Source organism: Ammospiza caudacuta, chromosome 13 (assembly GCF_027887145.1).
Source record: "Ammospiza caudacuta isolate bAmmCau1 chromosome 13, bAmmCau1.pri, whole genome shotgun sequence".
Classification (NCBI taxonomy): Eukaryota; Metazoa; Chordata; class Aves; order Passeriformes; family Passerellidae; genus Ammospiza; species Ammospiza caudacuta.
In genome coordinates this window covers 3,250,171-3,270,706 of record NC_080605.1, presented here as the reverse complement: position 1 = coordinate 3,270,706, position 20,536 = coordinate 3,250,171, and the positions used below count along the sequence as shown (strand labels likewise).

Here is a 20,536-nt window from a genome sequence, read left to right as displayed (position 1 = left end):
ACCTGCTGATCACTGAAATGTGGAAAATGAGGGCACACACAAGAGCTCTCATCTTCTACCCCATGTTCAGCAGAAACACAAGCACAGAGCAAAGCGTGGTCTGTTATTCATTTGTCTGTCTGTATCAGACAACCCCAGTCAAACCTCCTACAACCCAACCATTCCAGAATCTAAGATTTGAAAAAAAACCCAAACAGTCTCTTTCCCTGCTGCCTCTTCAAAGGGAGAAAATGCACTTTACCCAAAAAACATTTCCCTAAATCTTGTGTGTCAACGACAGATTTAATCTATCATACCAATTCATCACCACAAAAATGTAACATTCCTATACAAAAACAAAAAATGTATCATTAGTGGTTTTCAACAGATTTCATATCCAGAAACATCTGCAGAGCAACAGATTCACTTAACCAGTCAAGGAACTTTTCTAACCACTAAAGCAAGCAACAGATTGACTTCAAAATAGCACAGGTCAGATGTACCACTTTGCCACATGGAAAAAGCTCTAAGTGCACTTGACCAGAGACTGCCAAACCAGAGCTTACACTGTCACACAACCCAGCATTTGGTCTTAAAACTGAAATAGCCATTCATGTGAAAGACAACATTTAAATTAGCGTTGATAATCTGGATCTGCAGAATATCTTTGCTAAGAAGGAGGTATGAACAAGTCTGTGTTAAATTCATAGCCAAGTTTTACATAAAATTTGCTAATTACCAAAGTTATTTTGTAATACCTGCCTAAAACTTTACAAGGTTTGCTCCTCTTTGGGCCTGGAATGAGGTCAAAGTGCTGAATTCAACACCACAATCTGTTGCCCTGGAAATTATTGCAATGTTTACACAAAGAAGTTTATTATGAGATCTAATAGGATTGCTCAAAAAAAAAATGTTTTCATTCTCCTTCTGAAAGCAATACAAGACAGACAGAAAGACTCCTTTGAGTAAGGACTTCTCCAACATTTTAATGTAGAGCCAAGCATGTTCCCAAAGCAGAATGTTCCTATAACATGCTTTGTTTTTCAGGGTTTGGTTCTAAAAACTGACATTTCTTTCCAGGACTCCATACAATTTTTATCAGCATAAAAGAAAAATAAGCCACAGAACTACAAGTCCACATACACTTGCATTACTTTAGGAAATTTAATTTTTGGTTGACCTACTCTGCTCTTCTACACATAAACTTCAGCAACTTCTCTTTGAAAACAGCCAGAACAAGTGTAACACTACCAAAGCCTCCACCTTGTGTTTCTATCAGAAGATGTGCACCTATTCACACAGGTGAAAGGACAATTTATTTGTACTGCACTCTGAGTTACTGAAGGATGCCCAGTTTGCTCTCTGTATGTAAGGGATGCCCAAGTAGCCACTCACACCTCTGCTCTCCTGCCAACAACAGCCTTGGTTTCATCTGCACCACTCACAACTGAACTCAGTAAAACAAAATTCTGATCATTACCAAGTTTCTTCATTCTGTTTATTTAGTAAATTAAAGCCTTTCGTTTTTCCTAAAGAATACATGCATATTTAGGAGGAGATCTATTTTTCATCATCATATTAAAGTTTTTGATTGCATCACTTGCTTGCAAGTGCTTATCTCATATAGCAGAAAGGGTTGATCTTATTGCCTTATTATTTAAATATTTGCAAGTTGTGTAGCTCAGCCGAAAAACCACAGATAAATATCTAACTATGTGTTTGGTAAGAGGCTAAATAAAGTTTATTCTGCAGCTCAGAAACATGCACTGATGAGGCAGGATTCTGGAACAATGTCCTCACACAGTTTGAGTTAATGCTATTCCACACCACCTGGCCTTGACTCCTGCTCGGACCAAGAGCTGCAGACCACAAGCAGCACTGCTACTCTTCCCTCTCACCAAGAATCTTCTCTGCTCAGCATCTTTCCATTTTTTACAAACACAGGGGCCTCTAACAAATGATGAACACCTCCTTCATTTTTACCTGCATTTGACAAACTGAGTATTTGCAGATTACAAACTCATCCTACACTGAAGTTGCCCTGAAGAAGAACGCACAGAACCGAAGAATAGCATTTTTAGGTACCCTCTTCCTCCTTGCATCCTTCCTCCTTCCACATGATACAAAACCATCTGGTGCAAGATTTGCAAACAGCATTCTGAGAAACATTTTGAAATAGTCACCAGAAAGAGGTTACGTTCCTCAAATCTTTTGGAGTGTGGCACAGAATTACATTTACCCCCTGTGTTCCTTCCCCTGTGATTCCCCAGGCTGTCACTGCAGCTGGGAGGACGCAGCCATGAGAAGAATCTTTCAAGAAGAGCTGTATTTCTGTGTGTCCTTCCTAGGCACTACAGCCCTCTCTGCTTTTCAGGAGTTTTGTTACATGATCATATAAAAACAATATCTGGCTTCTTCAGGATGAGATTACCAGCTACAAATATTTTAAGGGACTTCAAAAAATATTACCTTGTACTTAAGACTCTTAGGAAAGATCTCCAGATTCTCCTGGAATGTGAGCTGCAGACATTCATTGCTTTATCTTTCTCCAGGGAAGTCCTTGTGCTTGGACTCAAAGTGTTCTCAGGTACACAGCCAATGTCTGTGATATGTACAGAAGAGCTGGAAGTTCAACTTTCATTAAAAATGCCTAGTATCGTTGCCCTGAATATCCTGGTATGAGACAAATCATGTGGACAAAGGATCTCATTTTACCTCAGTAAATCCAGAGGAATTCCCAACACCATCCAGAAACTCACAAACATACCAGTTACAACAGTCAGGTAATCTACTTGGGAAACTAAAAACACTCAGTTACTGACAGAATTAGAGATAAATTTCATTGGTGGACAACCCTCACATGAATGAATCACACTAGAGATGCCTGTGGAAATGGAAAAAAGGAAGTCCCTTGTTCCTGCTCTTCTCCTACCCTCTCCTCTACAACTCTGCTTTAGAGTTCCCAAAATGTGTTAAAATAAAGCATTAAAGAAACTAAATTCAAAATTGTTATTTCTATCGAGGGAAACAAACTTCCTCTTACATTCAGAAGCTGTTCAGGTTGAGGAGATTTATTCTGCTCCCAGATTGCAGAGTACATGACACAGAGCCCGAGGAATTTTCTATAATTGGACAGTACCATTTAAATGTCAGCTTTGAGAGCACAACTAAACAAGAGTCACACCTAAAACACTGCTATTAAACAGCCAGTTGACATGTTCCCTCACAGCATTCTAACCAGCACAGAGGTAGTGGCAGGAAAGAACAAAAATAGAACAGCTCAACATGAGGAGTGCCCAACAGGGTGGTGGAAGAATTCTCCTGTTGAAATTTCCCAAAGAATCTAACTTTTGCAATGCTGTTGTACAGAAATGCTAACAGAAAATGTTAATGCCTGACAAGTACCCCACTGTAATAATGCTTGATAAACCACAGAGTCCCACTGACCCCAAACCATTTTAAAAAAGCAGAAAACTGTTAGGAAAGCCAGTAACAAAAGATCACAAAGAAGGAACAATGAAAATCTAGCTAGCCTAAACCAGAAAATACTCATCAGATATTTCAGGGAGAAATGTTACTAAAAACATAAGCAGTAATTGGACACAACTTAGGGATGCATTGTAAAGATGTTTCCCAAGGCATTCTTTTGTCAGTGTGACCCTAACAGTAAAACCCTACAGCAAATTTTTTTTTAAGTTTTTCGTTTGCTTTTCAGCTAATACAGCAAAAATTCTATCTGCCAATGCTATTGTGTTCTCCTATGAGGGCTTTCCTTAGAAGGAAGAATATTTATTTCCTTAGTGCAAATGGTTCTTCAAAGCCAAGTCCTGGAATACCACACTTCCAACTGGAGCTGGATAAGCTGCCGTGTGTTATCACCAGCCTGAAGCCAATTTGCCATCGATGGAATGCAGTATCACAGCTGGGAAAATGCCTGGCGTGCTGCACAGCCTCTCAAGGATGCCTGAAAGCTCACAGAGCCTCAGCTACTCCCACCTCAGACCCACCCATGCACTCACAGACATCCCAGGACTCCCCTAGCTGTACCTGGGCTCCTTTACATTCCCCTTTTCAGCCCTTTTCTGTCATTCTTCAAAGCCTGACCAGCATTTCTAGACCTTCTATTCTGCTTTTTTTCACACACATTCACTCCTTTTTCTTTTACTCCAAAGCACTCCAGCCTGAATCCCTGGAAGTTAGTTTGCCTCATGCAAAGCTTGTGACCTTAACAGAATCACACAGATCAATTCCCCAAAATTTATCTTAAATAACCAACACACTAATTCATTAATTACAGCAGGGTAAGACCAGATTGACACTCCAAGACCACAGCTCTCAAAACAATTTGTCTAGTCACATTAGAGCTCTTCAAAGGGAAACACACCTCATTACCACTAAAATTATCATTTTGAAGTTCCATTTTAAAATTCTTTTTTTCTCTCCTCATTTTAATCACCGTTTTGACAAAATTCAAGGACTGGACTAAACCAGTTTATCCACAGAACATTACAAGACTGGAATCCTATCAGACCAAATTGGCAATAAACCTGCAAAGCAGAATTTGTGAATGGAATGTGTCCTATTCCCCGACACACACCTTAAGGGCTTCTTTGATGGCTGAAAGGACAAATGTCTCAACAGCTCCTAATGTAAAACTGTCTTGAGGTACATGAACAGCAGAAGAGAAGAAACACAAAGCCAGAGGTGCAACAAACACAACTTCAAGCTTCTTCTCCTTGAGTGTGAAACCCATCTTTAACATATTCTACTTAATTTTCAGTACATTTTTTCATCCTCCAAGCCAGAATTTCAGATTTTACAGGTATCAAGACACAGGACCTCCTATGGTTTAGATCCACAGTCCCCACTAAGTTTCCAGCACATAAAAAATCCAAACAGAACCTGGAAAGCACCATGGCCCAGAAGCATGGGATTGCCTGTAGCTTGTCAGCAAAGGCCTGGGAAGGGCATCCAGACACATCACCAAGCTCTAGGAAGAGCAGAGCAATTACAACACAGAGTTCTGTCAAGTGCAGCAGCGCCGGTTGCCCTCAGAGCCAGCCCCAGCAGAGCAGCCTGTGATGAGGTTACCCATGCTGCTGGAAATGTCATCTTTCATGTTCAACATAAACCCCTTCTGTAGCTAATAACAATACCCTGGCATTGTTTGCCACACGTAGGTTGTTGCTCTGGCTAACACCCAATCCCAGTAATAATATTCTATCTACCTACAATCACCACAAGAAAATGCTCATTCTCAGCCCTGACTGGTGCTGCAAGCTCTGAGAGCTGCCACACTCCAGCAGGTTCTGCATCTCCCTGTGCAGGTACCTGTCTGCACTGATCAGACACTTCTCTAGAACTCTAGAAACACCTTGAGATTACTGGGAATAAAGGAGCTCTTTTCATACAGCACAATTAGTCATATCAGCAGTGATAGCTATTTTGAGCAGCACCCATTAATCACTATCATTAGCAGGATTTCTGGTGTACCAGCATTCATTGTACCAAGAACAAGTCTTTTCCTATTCCAGTACTACCACAAAAACAAAAGCAGCAGCACAATTTCTCTTGACATAACCCTCTTTTGAGTAAGGCAAGTGGCAGCACTTAAAATCACTGTCAGTGTCAGATTCAAAGAAAAGCTTACTTAGGACAGAAAAATACAATTGTTTTGCTGCAAAGAAAAGCTGGCCGCCATTTGTACGCTGAGGCAGAGGGAGTGTTGAAAAATAATAAATAGTGGGAAGAAGTGAGGAATAAAGATCTCAAGCTGGAGACAGCACACCCTCAGAAAAATACAATGCCAGTGACCAAACCCAAGCTGACGTCCAAGAAGCAGAAGAAACCTAGACTTCATGTTTACATGTTGGTAGCAGACATTTGCCTTATTACATTTTATGAGGGATTATTTACCAGCTAGCCAAATTTCAGAGTCTCAGAACAGACTTTCAACTAGAAAATATTCTCCATATGCATTGTTTCCAGTTTCCTAACCACCCTGAGTAACCCCTGATGCAGAATGAGCAGCCAGCAGAAGCATTCCTGCCTTACACCAACCAAGGGAGCAGCACCACGAGAGGCACGGAAAGCAGTGGCTGTGAGCTGCTCCAGCCTGGCTCCTCCAACACCAGGAACACAAAACACACCTTCATCTCAACCAGACATTAAATACTTAGAAAGGTCTGCTGGGAAGGAAAGAACAGAAAATACAGGAAGAAAGAAAAACCTCCTGCAAGTCATGAACGTGGAAAACTTGCCACTCTTTACAGAAGGTCCAGCTTTATCTTCTGTAGAAACGTTGCCCAGTAGAAGACTCGAGCCAAGTGCAAAATCATGTTGGTACCCATGATACACAAACAGCACCTGTGCACATACCAAAATGGGCCAACACTGCTGATCCCATGAGCGGCACACCAAAACCTTCATGTGGCCAGGAGCCACACAGCACACACCTCAGAGAGGTGAGGGAAGGGGAGCTTCAGCCGCCTGTGCCCACACAAAACAAATACAGTTCCTCAACAGCACCACTACATATTTGCCCACAGCACTGAGCTGAGGAAACACAAACATCCACAACAATAGCCTGAAAATCCAGCAGCTGTAGATGAGAGACTGTCCAAGGGCAGCCGGCAGTTCCAGATGCAGTGCCATTTTGGGAGGCAAGCCCCAGCCCGTGCCAGCTGCATGTGCCTCCGGAGGAGCCACCCGGTAACACCAAGTTTACTGCAGCTACGCACCGCTGAGGCATGGCCCTCGTCACAACACCCAGACATCTGTGCCTCCATAAAATCAGTAATGATAATAATAACGGCCAATTTATACCTCCGACAGGGTTTATAACCTCACATAAAACAAATAAATAAGACCTTCCGACTGCTTTCAAGTTCCTAAGCCGACATCCACCCGACAAATACATACCTCTACCATTTCCTCTCTGCTCAAACGAATAAAACCCCTCAAGCAGGCAGAAGCAAGGGAGCATTGGTAAACTTTGAAGCTACAGCCCAAAATGCGTTATCCTCTTCTGCTGGCAGCTACCGTAGGCACCCAACATAAGGTTCGGCAACAGCAAGCGGCACTCGCAGCTCGCATCAGGTGAAGGATCGGTACACAGCCCCTGCAGCGCCCGGGGACGCCGCTGCCCGCAGGCCCCGGCCCGGGGGGCGCGGAGCGGCGCGGGGGCCCCGAGCCCGGCCGGGCTTTGGGCGGCGCCGCTGCCGCGGTGCCCGGGGAGCTCCGGCCGGCGCCGCCCGGGAGAGGCCGCGCGGCGGGGCCGCCCCAGCGCCGGGGGCCGGCGGGGCCGGGCCGGGCGGGCGCCCCGGGTCACCGTGGAGCAGGAAGGTGCGCAGGAATTCCCGCAGGCGCAGTCCCGGCCCCGCCGCGCTGCCCGGGCTGCCCGCACACGGGTCACGGGGGGGCGGCCGCAGCCCCCGACACCGCCCCGGGCAACCCCCGACACCGCCCCGGGCTGCCCCCGACACCGCGGCCGGCCCGGCCCGGCCCCACCGGGGCACCGCGGCCACGGTCCCGGGCACCGCCGCCTCGCCTCCCCCCGGCCGGGGCTCCCCTCCGGCCGCAGCCCCCGCCGGCGCCTCCCGAGCGGCCCAGGGGCTGCCCCGGGCGCTGCCGCCCTCCGCGCCGCGTCCCCCCGGTGCCGCGGGCGCTGCCAGCCCGGTGCCCGCCCGGCCGGGCCCGCGGGCCGCGCTGCGGGCTCGGGCGGGCGGGGCCGGGCCGGGCCGGGCCGCGGGGCTCGGCGGGGTCGGCGCGGCGCTCACTCACCTGCCCGCGACAGCCCCGGGCCCCGCGCCGAGCGCTCCGGAAACGGCGGCGGCTCCGCCGGGGCCGGGGAGGGGCCGGCGAGGGGCGGGCGGAGCCGCGAGTGACAGCGGGAAGGGGCGGTGGGAGCGGGCGGGCGGCGCCGGCCGCGGGCAGCGGGGCCGAGGGGGCGGCACGGACGGCACCGGCACCGCGGGGTTCGGAGGGGGCGCGGAGAGCCTGGGACCGGCACCGGGTGCGGGGGAACAGCCCGAGGGCCGGCCCGGCGGCACAAAGAGAGAGAAGGGGATTAATTAATCAGGGAATATTTTATATGAGCTTAAAATTGTGAGGGTTCCCACTGTGTGGTTTTGGGGTCAGATGCAGCGTCCCGATTCAGGAGAGCTGTTGGAGATGGAGATCGCCGGCGTCACCTGCAAGGTTCTGAATTCCTTTTCTGTCCAAAGTCACTTGCTGAACAAACTGCAGGGTTCAGCACTAGTGTTCAATTTATTTGGGAATTATGTAAAACGCACAAACATCATCCCAAACTGATCCCTTTGACATAATTGTCATGGTGCTACCAGCTTTAGGAATTGTTAAGAAATAGGCCTGGTCTAGGATGTGAGTTTAAACTGCTTTCATATTATTTCTCAGGCTTAATGCAGGTTTTACACAGAAAAATTTGCTGTACAAAATGATGTATTTTCAAATCCTATTTCTACAGAAAGAGTCTCTGTTAGTCCTGTCTTCCTTAGTAAAAGGCGATTGCTTTTTATTTCTGTGACTTATTTAGAATCTTACCTTCTAAATGGAACAAGCATTTAATGATGTACAGAAATGTCTAGTAAAGTTAGAAAATAAGGCAATGTGTAGTAGTAGGAGAGTAGTTAAAAACTGTTAAAATACGTGTAAGCAAAATTTTTGCCTGCAGGGCTCAGCATCCAATCATCTGGCTCTCATTCCCCCCCAAAAAACCCCAAACCCACACACTTGGCTATGATACTCATCAAGTGAAAATAACAGTAATTTCAGTGCTGCTAATCAGAAAACTCTGTGGGAAGAAGTGAAATTGTCAATTTATTGGACACCTTCTAGCCACAAGCTAGAAATAGTCCTCAAGTAGCGTCTGCGGGGAGCTGCCTGGGAGCAATCTGTGGCTTTGTTTCCTTCTCCAGAACAGATGGTTGCTGGCAGAGCGGGCTCCTCATCAGTGCCTTTCCTCTGAACCCTTCTGATTCTTGTATGTCTACTAAGCATGTCTCTTCCTAGTAAATTGAGTCCTCAAATTAAGAGATACCTGGGAAATACTTGGAAAGACACAAGGGAACAGAAGACTGTCATATTGTTGGTTCCTTCAAGAGAGAGAAAGAGAGGTGTTGAGTATTCTTTGTATAGGAAGAGTTCAATAAAGGGCTGGAGATTGTAAATTTTTTACCTTTTTTTCTCCTTTTAACTAAATGGTTGCTGAGACATTGATTTTGAAAAAAAAGATAGACTGATGAGGTTTCAACAAGGTTTTGTTTGGAAGAAGGTATGGCTATGAAGTAGAAAAACTGAGTGTAAAGGGAATCAAAAAAAGCTGAAGAGGAAGGGAAAGAGAAAATAAAGTACTGGGATGAATTTTCCTTCCTTCCAGGACAGATATTGAGGCAAAATCTAAAGGTAATCTAAAAAAAATCCCACATAATTCCTCATTTTACCAACACGCAGTTTTACCAAGAGATCCCAACACTACATGAGCAATATTGACTAAAGTTCCTGTATTCAAAGGGAGAAATCTGTTCTGCAGACTAAGTCTTACAGCTCAATACACCAACATGTTCTTTCTCACTATCTGCAGGTATCCAAATCTGTTCCTATTCTGTTATCCTACAAATTTAATTGTATATTCAGTGAGTGTGCAGAAAGTGGTTCTGTCAACACCAACAGTGGAGTTACACACAATAGTAATATTTTTTATTTTAACTCCCTGGATATATTTACATATTCTTATAGGGTGGTTGGGTTTTTTTATTATTTGTTTTTTTTTTTTTTTTTTACAGTGCTGTATAACAACTCTTAGCATATAACTATCTCTAATGAGCAGACATTTCATTTGAAATTTACTGCAGATTAAATTTATAGGTTGAGAGCATAAAGGCACAAAGGACTTGTAAGAATTGTAGCCTCAAAGTTAATATGTCTTACCAGATGGCAGGAATTTTAGACAGACTGTGAAATAAATAGGAAGTTCACACTTCCTGATATACAAGGGGCATGAAAACATGCAATTCAACAGAGTGTATAATAACCAAGGAAGAATAAAGAGGAAACTCTCAAGGGCTAGAAAATATGTGGTGTAGCTATCTATTGTGGCATTGTACATTAAAATTATTTTTCTGAGGTCTTACAATGCAATATCTAAAATGAGTAGTCTATTTTTAAATTTTTTTTAATTCTGTTTTGAAAGATGGTAGTATGATTAACTATTTAGTAAAGTACTATGTAGATCAGCATAGAATAGATGTATTCAGTTATGTTTTCCCCATTGATGTTACATATAAGAGAAGAGTGCTTTCCAAGACCTCCCTTGAACAGGAAGGGAAGGAAATCAGTGCACAGTTTAAACAAAAAAATATAACAATGTTTTTTTTTTTTAAAAAAAGAGAAAAGCAGCTTTGAAATGTATTATGAGTACAACTCAGTGTCATGGGCTGTAGGAGGAAGAAATCATTAGCTTGGGAAAAGAGCAGCACTGGCACAATGGCCATGTGCAGATGTTAATAAGGATATGCCTATCAGCAAGGTGTGGGATAAGATTAGGAGGATGAACGTTAGTAATATAATCCCCAAAGAGTGTGTTAAAGGAAAAACCTCATTCACAGGAGGTTGTTTCTGTTAACCAGATGGAGATGTGTTTAGGAAAAGGAAACGTGGGGAAAACCAGGGTGATTTTGGAGAACAGACTTGACCACTAATGTCCTATTGTATGAGCAGTGATTTTCCCTTTGTGGTCGGTGATTCCTGTGGATGCTGCAGTGGGAGCCTGTTGGAGTGCAGGACGAGCAGAGCAGTGTTCCCTGGAGTTTGGGCTGTGTGTGCAGGTGGAGCTGAGCACACAGCTCTGGCTGGGGCTGTGGTGTACAGTCTGTACAGTGTGTCACAGCCCTCGTGGCCACAGCCTGATCCTCTCCTGCTGCCTGCATGTTTGACAATGCAGGCATACATGTAGGCAAATCGGCCTTCTAAAAATACATTTCACAAATCATCCATTCCAGCTGTCAGGGTGAGAGCAGTCCTTTTGTCCTGCAGCCCTGGACAACGAAAATCCCATTTCAGACAAATGAAATTGAGTCCTTTTCTGCCTCCCACAAAGCTGCTGACCTGTGCTTTGTGCCCTCGGTGCTCTGCCCACCATTGTGTCCAACCTGAGGCTTAGCACACACTTGGCCTCCTGCCCAGGCCTCTGTAAACAGCAGCAACTGGCAAAAGCAGGCGTGGGCAGAGCCCCCAGAGCTCTCTGGAGCTGCTCCTGCTGCTCCCTCCACAGGGCCAGTCCCATCTGGAAACACTGAGCCTGGCTGGCTATAAATGGCCACCTAAAATTAAAAGAGGGACAATCACCTTTTCTTGTCAGACAAATCAAAGATCCAGGTCACCTTAAAAAAATTCTAGGCTGCAAGCCATACTGGTTATAGGGAAAATAAAGAAATGAAGTATATAAACCTCTGAATCCTGCATGGATCAGCCCAGTTGTGATCGAACTGAACGGAGGCCACTGACTTCAGCTGACACTGGATGTGTCCCATGACCTTCTGGTTTATATATTTAGATTCCCCATACTAATCTTCTCTTCCACAGGTCTGATGTCATCACCATTATTATAAACAGAACTTGTGACTTGATTGACAGCAAACAACCTTTCCAAAAAGTAGCCAAGGAGTGAGAATGTTTTGTCAGAGTGACACATGATCATGACTGCCTGTAGTCCATTTTTGTTTACAGGCAGTGGAAGAATTTCAGATATTTATAAGGTCAGTGTCCCTAGTCCAGAGAAGAAGGAGCTGTGTTTGGTTTTAAATTGTTGTTCTGCTTACAGAATTGACTTCCAGTTGGGCTTGAGTGAAGGACTAGGCTCTGAGGTAAATCCTTTGCCTGCTGCAGCCTGGAATTGGCTGCTCCCAACTGCACACACAAAGGGGTCACTGGCTTGCCATGTTTTTGCTTTAGGAAGTCAAATACTTAAACATATGCATAATTCTTTTTGACTGTCTGGTGATTCAGATGTCTGGGATCCTTGTTTAATTTTCCTTGTTTTTTTGAAAACTTTCACAAAAAGGAATCAGCTTGCAAAACCACAAAAATGTACTTCTCAGCCAGCTGTGGTAAAATAGTTTGCATGGCCATCTCAATACTGGAGAAATCTTTATATTTAAAAAATCATTCTGATGATTAACAAATGAACATGAATTCATTTTCAGTAAGGCATTAACAATTGCCTTAGAACCATTCAAGGTATGCTGCAAACACAGAGGAGCTGAGAGAATATTTGTGAGACAAAATAACTGTTCATACTAGAACTTCAAATATTGTTTTAAAACAGATATGCTGCAAATGTGGGAATGAGAACTAGACTGATTTTTTTTTTCTATTTAATTTGGCATTTAAATATATGGCACAATAAGATTTGACAAAAAGTAAAATGTAAATCTATGTAACTGACCCCACTCATTAATAGGGTGTTGAGGACTTGTAATATTACAGAGTCCAAATACTATTTAGGAAGAAGTGAAACAAAATTTAGAATTAATTCTAGAACATTTATAAACAGGCCTAGAAAAATAGTGTCCTACTACTGAATGTTAGAAATTAGAGTCTGACCACCAAATGATGTTGTGTTTGTTTGACCTCGTTCAACTGATTCCATTAAAGGGTTGTATATGTTTCAGATAACAAAATTTGACTTTTTTAGTAAATATCTTATATTGGATATAAAATTGTTATTTTAACAGTCTATACTAAACATTTTACCATACAAATAGTAAATTTTATTTAAGTTATGTTAATATAAATACACAAAAATAATACATGTTTATAAATACATATAAATATTTAAAGTGGTCTAGAAAGAAGCCTAAATGGTAGTTTTAAATCATTTCCATGTGGTAATTCCTGTATCATGGGATTGTTGCAGGGGGACTGGATAGGGGCCCAAATGCTATTGCATTGACTTAGTTTTTGTCAGGGCACTGTAACAAAGGCAACTGAATTTCAGCTGCCTTAGTGGTACTGTTATTACCTTTTGCCTATACAGATTTTTATTGTGGAAGACTGCCAGATAAGGAGTAATTTTGTAATTGAGAACATGGAGTTGTGAAAGAAGTTTGAACGGAAGGATAAGAGGGAAACATATAAGTTAATATTTTATGGATGAAACTTTGCTGAATTACTTGATAGCATAGAGGAAATTGTAGTAGATCTACATATGTTTGTCACATGTTGCTTCAGTAGATTCTTCATTAATTACTGAAATGCTCAGTGTTTCACTGTGTATCACAGGTCCCTCTGTGCCTGAGACTGGGATGTGAGTACCCTCCGTGCAGCAAGGCAGGAATCCACTGCCAGGAACCATTGTGAGACTGATCCAACCAGCCCTGCTGTACCCACCATGCAGAGCCTCTTTGGGGTGTCCTGTCCAACCAGGCCAGGTCTCCTGGTGGCATCATGAAATGCCCATCAGCTCCTCTCTGGCCACCACAGAGCTTTGGCTTGAGAAGATATTCAGGATGTTGACAAAGAGTGGGTCTTATCTACCAAAACCTGGCAATGCAGCCTTGTTTGTCCTCCATGGAGAGTGCAGCCCTCCGTGCTCGACTGGCTGAGGACCATTTTCCTCTGGCTCCAACAGGAAAACCAGCACAGGTGACCTCCCTGGCACCAGCACAGGTGACCTCACTGGTGGTTTCAAGTTCCTGATTTGTTTAGTCAGCTTCCAATGCCTTCATACTTTCTAAGGAACTGCTGCCAAGGCTGTGCTTGGTTTGTTTGTATCATCAGGCTCTGCAGGGCCAGGCACTCCTCCCCACATCTGGTACCAGGTTTGAGCAGCTTGCTCCCCTCATCACTAAACTTAAGTTGATGATACAGTGCCCAGTAATTTTTTGTTTGTTTGTTTGCTCTTTAAGCTTTCTCAGCAAAAATACCAACGGGCTCTGTTATCAGGTGCAGCTATCCTGCACTGCTGGACACATGCCAGGGATGCAGAAGCAGATCTCACAGGGATTATGGTTCACTCTGCTGTTGTCTTCTTCTTCACAGCTCAGAAATTCCACAGTTGAAAATTAAGGGCTACCAGAAGTTATTTCTCTGGCATCCCACAGAACTGAGATCCTTCAACTGCACCAGGCAGAGATGCCCTTGATGTCTGAATGATGCTTAATGGTGCTCTCTGCATCCCCTGTCTCAATTTCTGTGCCCTCCTTGTTCCAAGAGGCACCTACAAACCTCTCTGTTGTTGTTGAGCTCCAAAAGTCACAATTCATCTGTCAATACAAATTGTGTGTAGCTTTGCTGAAATTGATAATTGTGGTTCCCAGCTCTTTTGCATGATGTCTAATCAATTGCATTATTGTAAAAGAAGGTAGATTAAGCTACCAGGTCTGTATCAGACTATCAGATCACAGTTGTGCCTGTTGTGAGAGGCAGGAAACAAACCATCAGTCCCACCAGAAGTGCACATATGAATTATGCAACTCTTGTGTGAGTTGTCACATCTGTGAGCACGGGGACCGTGAGACAACAGCCCTGTGGTAACAACTGACAGCTGAGGGGAGGAAGATCTTCCTTTGTGTGTGCACTGCTGAATAATTCAAAGACAAGATAAACAGCACCTATAGATGCATCTTTTCTTCATTTCACAGTAATGAGTCAAGATACTCTAAGTCTAATATGTGCATTTCAGATCCTTTTAGGCACCCATCAAGCCACCAGTTACTAAAAGATAAGGGGGATAAGACAAATTCTATACATCAGTTGTTTTCTGTTGTTGAGTTTTGCATATGTTAGTTTTTCTTTCAGAATTCCAAGAGTTAGGAAATTAGATCATATAATTCTTGCAAAGTTAACCTTAGATAGTGATATTGAGTGTCAACAGACTGTGCTCACATCTCAAGGATCATTGTAATTCCAGGAGCTGGGAGATGAGAAGGCAATAAAAAATTTGATACAGGGTAAGCTCTTCTTCCTTTTTAATGGGAAAATATTTCAGCCATGGTGATGTAGTTGACAAAGGTTTGGTTTAGCATAAAAGAAAAAGGAGCAGAAAAGAGATTGAAATACATATAGGAAATAAAAAAACCTAATCAATAAGTAGTCACAAAAGCATGAAAAACTTCTCCTATAGTGTTTTCAACTTAAAATGTAGAACATGCACATGCATCCCCCAGTCTGCTCAATATTGTTTCTAAAGAATAAATAATCCGTAGATTTGTTGGGGTAACACAATTTTCTATTTCCTGGAATAACTCCCCACAAACATGAGCTTGACCCCTCTATTAAACTAATGAACTTTTGCCTGTGTATGGAGGGTGATCCCAGGGATGGATGGTTACAGAAAAGTCAAATTTGGATATTAGACACACATGTCCCTAGCAGAAGTTGTGGTTTTCTCCTCATGTGGATTAAAAAGCCACTGATAGTGTTCAGAGTTGCTAATTTAGGCCTTTCTGATTGCAAGTTCCAGGCAACTCCATGTTTTGCTTCATCATATAATTCTAGGAATGGTGGTTTCCTGAGGAAAACAAGCTCATAAGGCTTTGGAGCTCTCTCTCACTCATGGTTTCTGTGTATGCAGAATTGGCAAACCAGCACAGAACATAATAAGAATGAAGTTCAATCTGTAGTGGTTTTACACCCTATGTTTTTAAGGGTCTGCAATCATTTTCCTGAAAACATATGAACAGAAATCCTTGTATAGATCTTTCCTCCATCTGTACAATGGTATACAGGTAATTTGGGGAGTTCCAGCCATGACTATAGTAGCAGTAGCAAAAGTTTGTTAGCTTCAGTCATGTTTTTTTCTTATGAATTTTAAAAACCATGGTCCTGCTCTTCCAGTGAGATCCATTTGCACATAGATCTCATTGAAGGCCCAGGACCTGCATTTAATATGATTCCATTCTGTATCTAATCACACTCCCATTTTACATAAAATGAAGGTGCGAAGTTGGTTCAAGGTCACCAATTTATTTATTAATAATAATATTTATAAATATCCTCAAAATCCAATTCAATAGGAATTTGAACTCCTCAAAAATGCAAAGATCTGGAGAGTTTATCCCCTGAAAAATTGGATGGTATAGTGAATGATGAGATATGAAGTTGTATCTGTAATTTAAGAACTGGCAGTTATTTGCAGTGTAGTGATTTTTACCCCCTCTATGACCATACGTTTTAAATTCAAGTGTCTCATAATACAGACTAGCAAAATCAAACAGGCAGGTGGTTCAAACAGAGTCTGTAGAAAGGGCAGCAGTAACATATAGATCTTTTTGAAAATATTCAGTCTATAGAACTGGGATTTTAAAGAGACAGACTGGCAAGAGAATCAGGATCATCTAATATGCAGAGGAAAAAACGTCAACCTGAGGGTAGCATCTTCTAGAACAAAATCTACATTTCCAGAGAACTTCCTTGAACTGAAACAAGCTGCAAGATGAGCTCATTTCTTAAAATATTAATAGTAAACTTGGGTGAGACATTCTTATTACGCTTTCACTGCTGCAAATTCATTAAATTGCAATGATAATAAATCTTGAGAGATTAAGTTTAGAGCAGAATATCAGATGGTTGTTTCTGGGTTTTCTAAGACCCCGAGATTGGTTTGGCATGCAGCTGAACCATCATTTGTCTTTGCTGACAGCCCAGTTTTCATTCCCAGCCTTTGTGCTGCTGTGCACCAAATGACACTGTCCAGTTGGGGGTATTTTTAGTCTGCTCTGTAACAGATGCAGGCTGGCACATCCCTGCCTCTCCAGTGATGTGGGTCACATTCCCAGCAGGAGCCACACCAAGAGAGGAGGAAGGAAACCATTGCAGAAATGGGAGTGGTGCAAAGCCCAAGCCTCAGAGCTCTGCTTTAGTGGGTCAGCTGCCAAGAACTGCGTGTGAGTAGTGCTTTAAAGCTGTCTTTGCTTCCCTTCAGGGACTCCACTTGCAATTGAAATACCACACGTGGGGAATTTGCCAGAGCTTTGAATTAATATGCACATGACCAGAACAGTTAAAGTCACCTCCTGTTTGGTGCTGAGAATTCCTCATCCTCAGATATGTATTCTATTCACTGCAGCAGTGAGGGACATTTGGAGAAGTGAGTGTAGAATAAGGAATATATTCCAAGAGTTTAGTTATGCTGCCTTTTAAATGTGCATATTTAAATTTAAATGTTAAATTAAGCTGTGGAGATCAGGCCCTATGATAGCAAAAAAAATATTTTTCTAGAAACCAAAGTAACTGAAATGTCTGTATTAAAGCATTCCCATTGTGAAAAATACCTCTAATCTGGAAAGATGTAACATTTAATCTCAATAGCATGTTATAAGACCTTTACTCTCTATTGTATAGTATATGTGCAAAATCAGTATGTTGTGTAATATGTATATAATTATAATGATTAATATTTAATTAATGCTAGTACAACAAATAATAAAGATAAACATTACTTCCAAAAGTAATAGTTATAGGAAGTGAGGTAATTCAATTAACAACAGAATGAATTCCCCATTGTTTTCAGCAGAACCCCACTTCCCTGGCTGATGGAGTCACCTTATGAGAACGAGACCAGGACAGCTGGATCACAGACCTGCAAACCAGGCTTGGGCAAGGTGAACTTGTGCTTTTACTGTGAATGTAGGCTGAAAGTACATTTATTTTAACAACTTTGCTACCCTTCTACATGAAAGAAAGATCTGCTTGCTTTCTCTTTAGACGAGTCCTTCTCCTGCAGGTTTGTCCTGTTCTTGTGTCACCACTAATGCACTTAGGACTGAATAAGCTCCCTGCCTGTTGCATCATGAGCAGAATTATTGCTTGCACTTCCTGAATTTATCTTCATTTTCATATTGAAGTCAGCAGTAGTAGCTTTTAATATTAAATGGGCCAGGCTGACAACTAGTAAATTGAAACAACAAACAAAATGTGATATAAAAATCAGAGGAGTCAGCATTGCTTTTTTCCCAAACACTTGAAATAAGAGTAAAAATCTTATTTCAGCTTCGCTGCTTGTAAAGGAGAAGAAACGCTGGGGGTTGCAAGAGAAGTTTCTGTGTTGTGGCTAAAAACACCTCAGAAGGAGCTTACCTGTCATGAGCCCCCATGCTGATAAAAACAGGAGCAGGTTCCCAGTACTAAAGTGATTTCAGTATTTATTATAACAAACAGAAAGGCCTGAAGAGAGGGGGCCCGGGCCGAGCAATTCCCATCAGGGATGGAGCAGCGCCAGTGCTGGGGCTGCTCAGCAGCAATGGCCCCGATGTCCCAGGGGAACAGCACAGCTTCCCTGGGTCACATGCCCTTTTTTTATCCTGTTTTTTGTCCCTTTGGATTGGTTTCTGTTTGGATCCTTCATTTGCATGAAGGTTTAATGTGCTTGATTGACCATGACAGTTCTGTCCAGGCTGACTCGTGGTGCACTTCACTGAGGTGTGTTATGGTAGGGGGACACCGTATGGGTAAATGAAGATGGTATAGAATGTAATCTTACCCCCAAAGAGTTGCAGCTGGAGCAATTACTAAAGATTAGGAGCAGGCCTGATCTTAACAGGCCACACCTGTACCCAATAAGAACAATGGTATAAAAGAGTGGATTGGTGGGAACTGGAGTCAGATGGCTGCTGTAAGGACTAAGAAGAGTCTGTGCTTAGGGGAGTTGCCTATGTGAAGCATTGAGGAGGTATGAACCTCTGGCAATATGGAATCCTTGCATTATAATGATATAGAACTCCTGATATATAAGACAATATGTTGTGGTACCTTGAGTACTGTATTTCTCATAACTCCCCTTTTAACCCCTTTTACATATAACAACCAAACTAACAGTAGATGCATAACGACTATCAACTATTTTACCACAGTTTCTAACCTGTTTTTAACAATTGGCAGGGGTTTCACAGTGCCACGCTCTGCTTGCAGAGCTCCCAGGCAGGAGTGGGAACAGCCCTGGGGTGCTCAGAGTGCCACTGAGTCCCTCTGAGTGCCACTGAGGGAATCCTGGCCACCCCCAACACCGTGGACAGCGGGGTGGGGGCACTCTCCCGTGCCCGGGGGTACCAAAGGCAGCCAGGCTGATCCCCATCTCCGGAGGTACCAAAGGCAGCCAGGCTGATCCCTATCCCCGGGGGTACAGAAGGCAGCCAGGCTGATCCCTGGGGTGTGGAAGGACAGAAGGACAGCCAGGCTGATCCCGCGGGTACAGAAGGACAGCCAGGCTGATCGCCTGCAGCAGAGGAGATGCTGGGACAGCGGTGGAAGATGAAGGGGCCGACTCTTAGCAAGGGTTAATCCAAGGAGCTCCGGGGAGCCCCTACACCTCAGGGGGCTCCTGCTGTGAGAGCCCGGGAGAGGTGCAAAGCTAAAGTAGATAACATTTACTGACCAATAAGGAAACTCAAGGGATGGATACTGGGAAATGTGGGGTAACACTTGGGGGGCTGACCCCTGGCCTCTGGCTAATCACTCGATGTCCTGGACTGAAAGTTCTAGATGGAGGGGATGGGATGCTGAGTGACTGACAGACTGACAGGGCGGGGATTTGGGGATGATGTCAGCAAAGGAAGGGATTACACAGGTAGAGGGAGGGGATACACTCTGGGGTAAACCATTTGGGGAAAATAAGGGGATACAAAGACAAAACCATTATAAAACATAAAAACACACTACAACAGGAAGGGGCATTCCCACCCCGTTGGGCACCTGGCACCGCCCTGGCGCCATGCACTCAGCCTGGTGTGGCACTTGGGTGACACCTGGAGCTCTGTGTGGTTTTTTTTGCCAGCTTTTTATGGAGAAGGGAATGCTCCTGGGCTCTCTGCAGTCCCTGTGTGGAGAGTGTCACCTGCAGGTGCTGGCTCAGCCGTCCCAGTCACCGGGATCACAGCGCTTTCAGCTGGGCTCCTGCCAAGTGACGGTGGAATTTTAGCCTTTAGTCACACATACATACCTGAAGGGAATTGTGCCACTCAAATAAGTGTTCTTGACCAGCACTGAAAGCTCTGCCTTCTTGAGCAGTGTTATTGAAAATTCGTGGGTGTTCAAAAGAGTACCCTTACTTTCTGATATAATGGGAAATTATACATTAATTTCCTGCACAATGGTTAAAATCCATTGTGTAAAGAGGAATTGTACCCAAAATGAATGTATTCGTGGGCTACCAAAACTGACTCATATATGGTAGCCAGTATTTGTTTCATCTAACAAAAAATAGCAGTCTTTGTTAGAAAAAAAGACATTTTAGAAACTCTATTACTTGGTAACTTTAGCAAAACAATAATTAACTGAAAAGATTTTATTCTGTGCTAATAGAAGCAACTTATTACACAATTTGTAAACTCAGGAAAAGCATCTCCTAAAATAACTCTTCCAACTTTCTCAAGTGTAGGATTCTACTGCTGGGTTTGCCTCCCATGATCCTACAAACAGTGGCACCCGTGCTCCTCCCCAAGGAATACAGGGTTTAACTACACATGCATCTTAGCAGAGATGAGACCCAAATGTGGCAAAAAGGAAATTGCCCTCTTCTTACAGAGCTTGATTAAAGCTTTAG

At 43.4% G+C, this 20,536-nt stretch overlaps 1 protein-coding gene across 2 annotated transcripts in view; it reads right to left on the bottom strand.

Moving 5' to 3' along the window:
- GARRE1 (granule associated Rac and RHOG effector 1) overlaps window positions 1-7,833 on the bottom strand; it is a 61,013-nt gene extending 53,180 nt beyond the window's left edge. For both annotated transcript variants that reach the window (XR_009275290.1, XM_058813324.1), the window contains exon 1: window positions 7,762-7,833. The gene's annotated coding sequence lies outside the window, so the exon portion shown is untranslated. The remainder of the gene's footprint in view (window positions 1-7,761) is intronic.
- Between the last annotated feature and the right edge of the window lie 12,703 nt (window positions 7,834-20,536).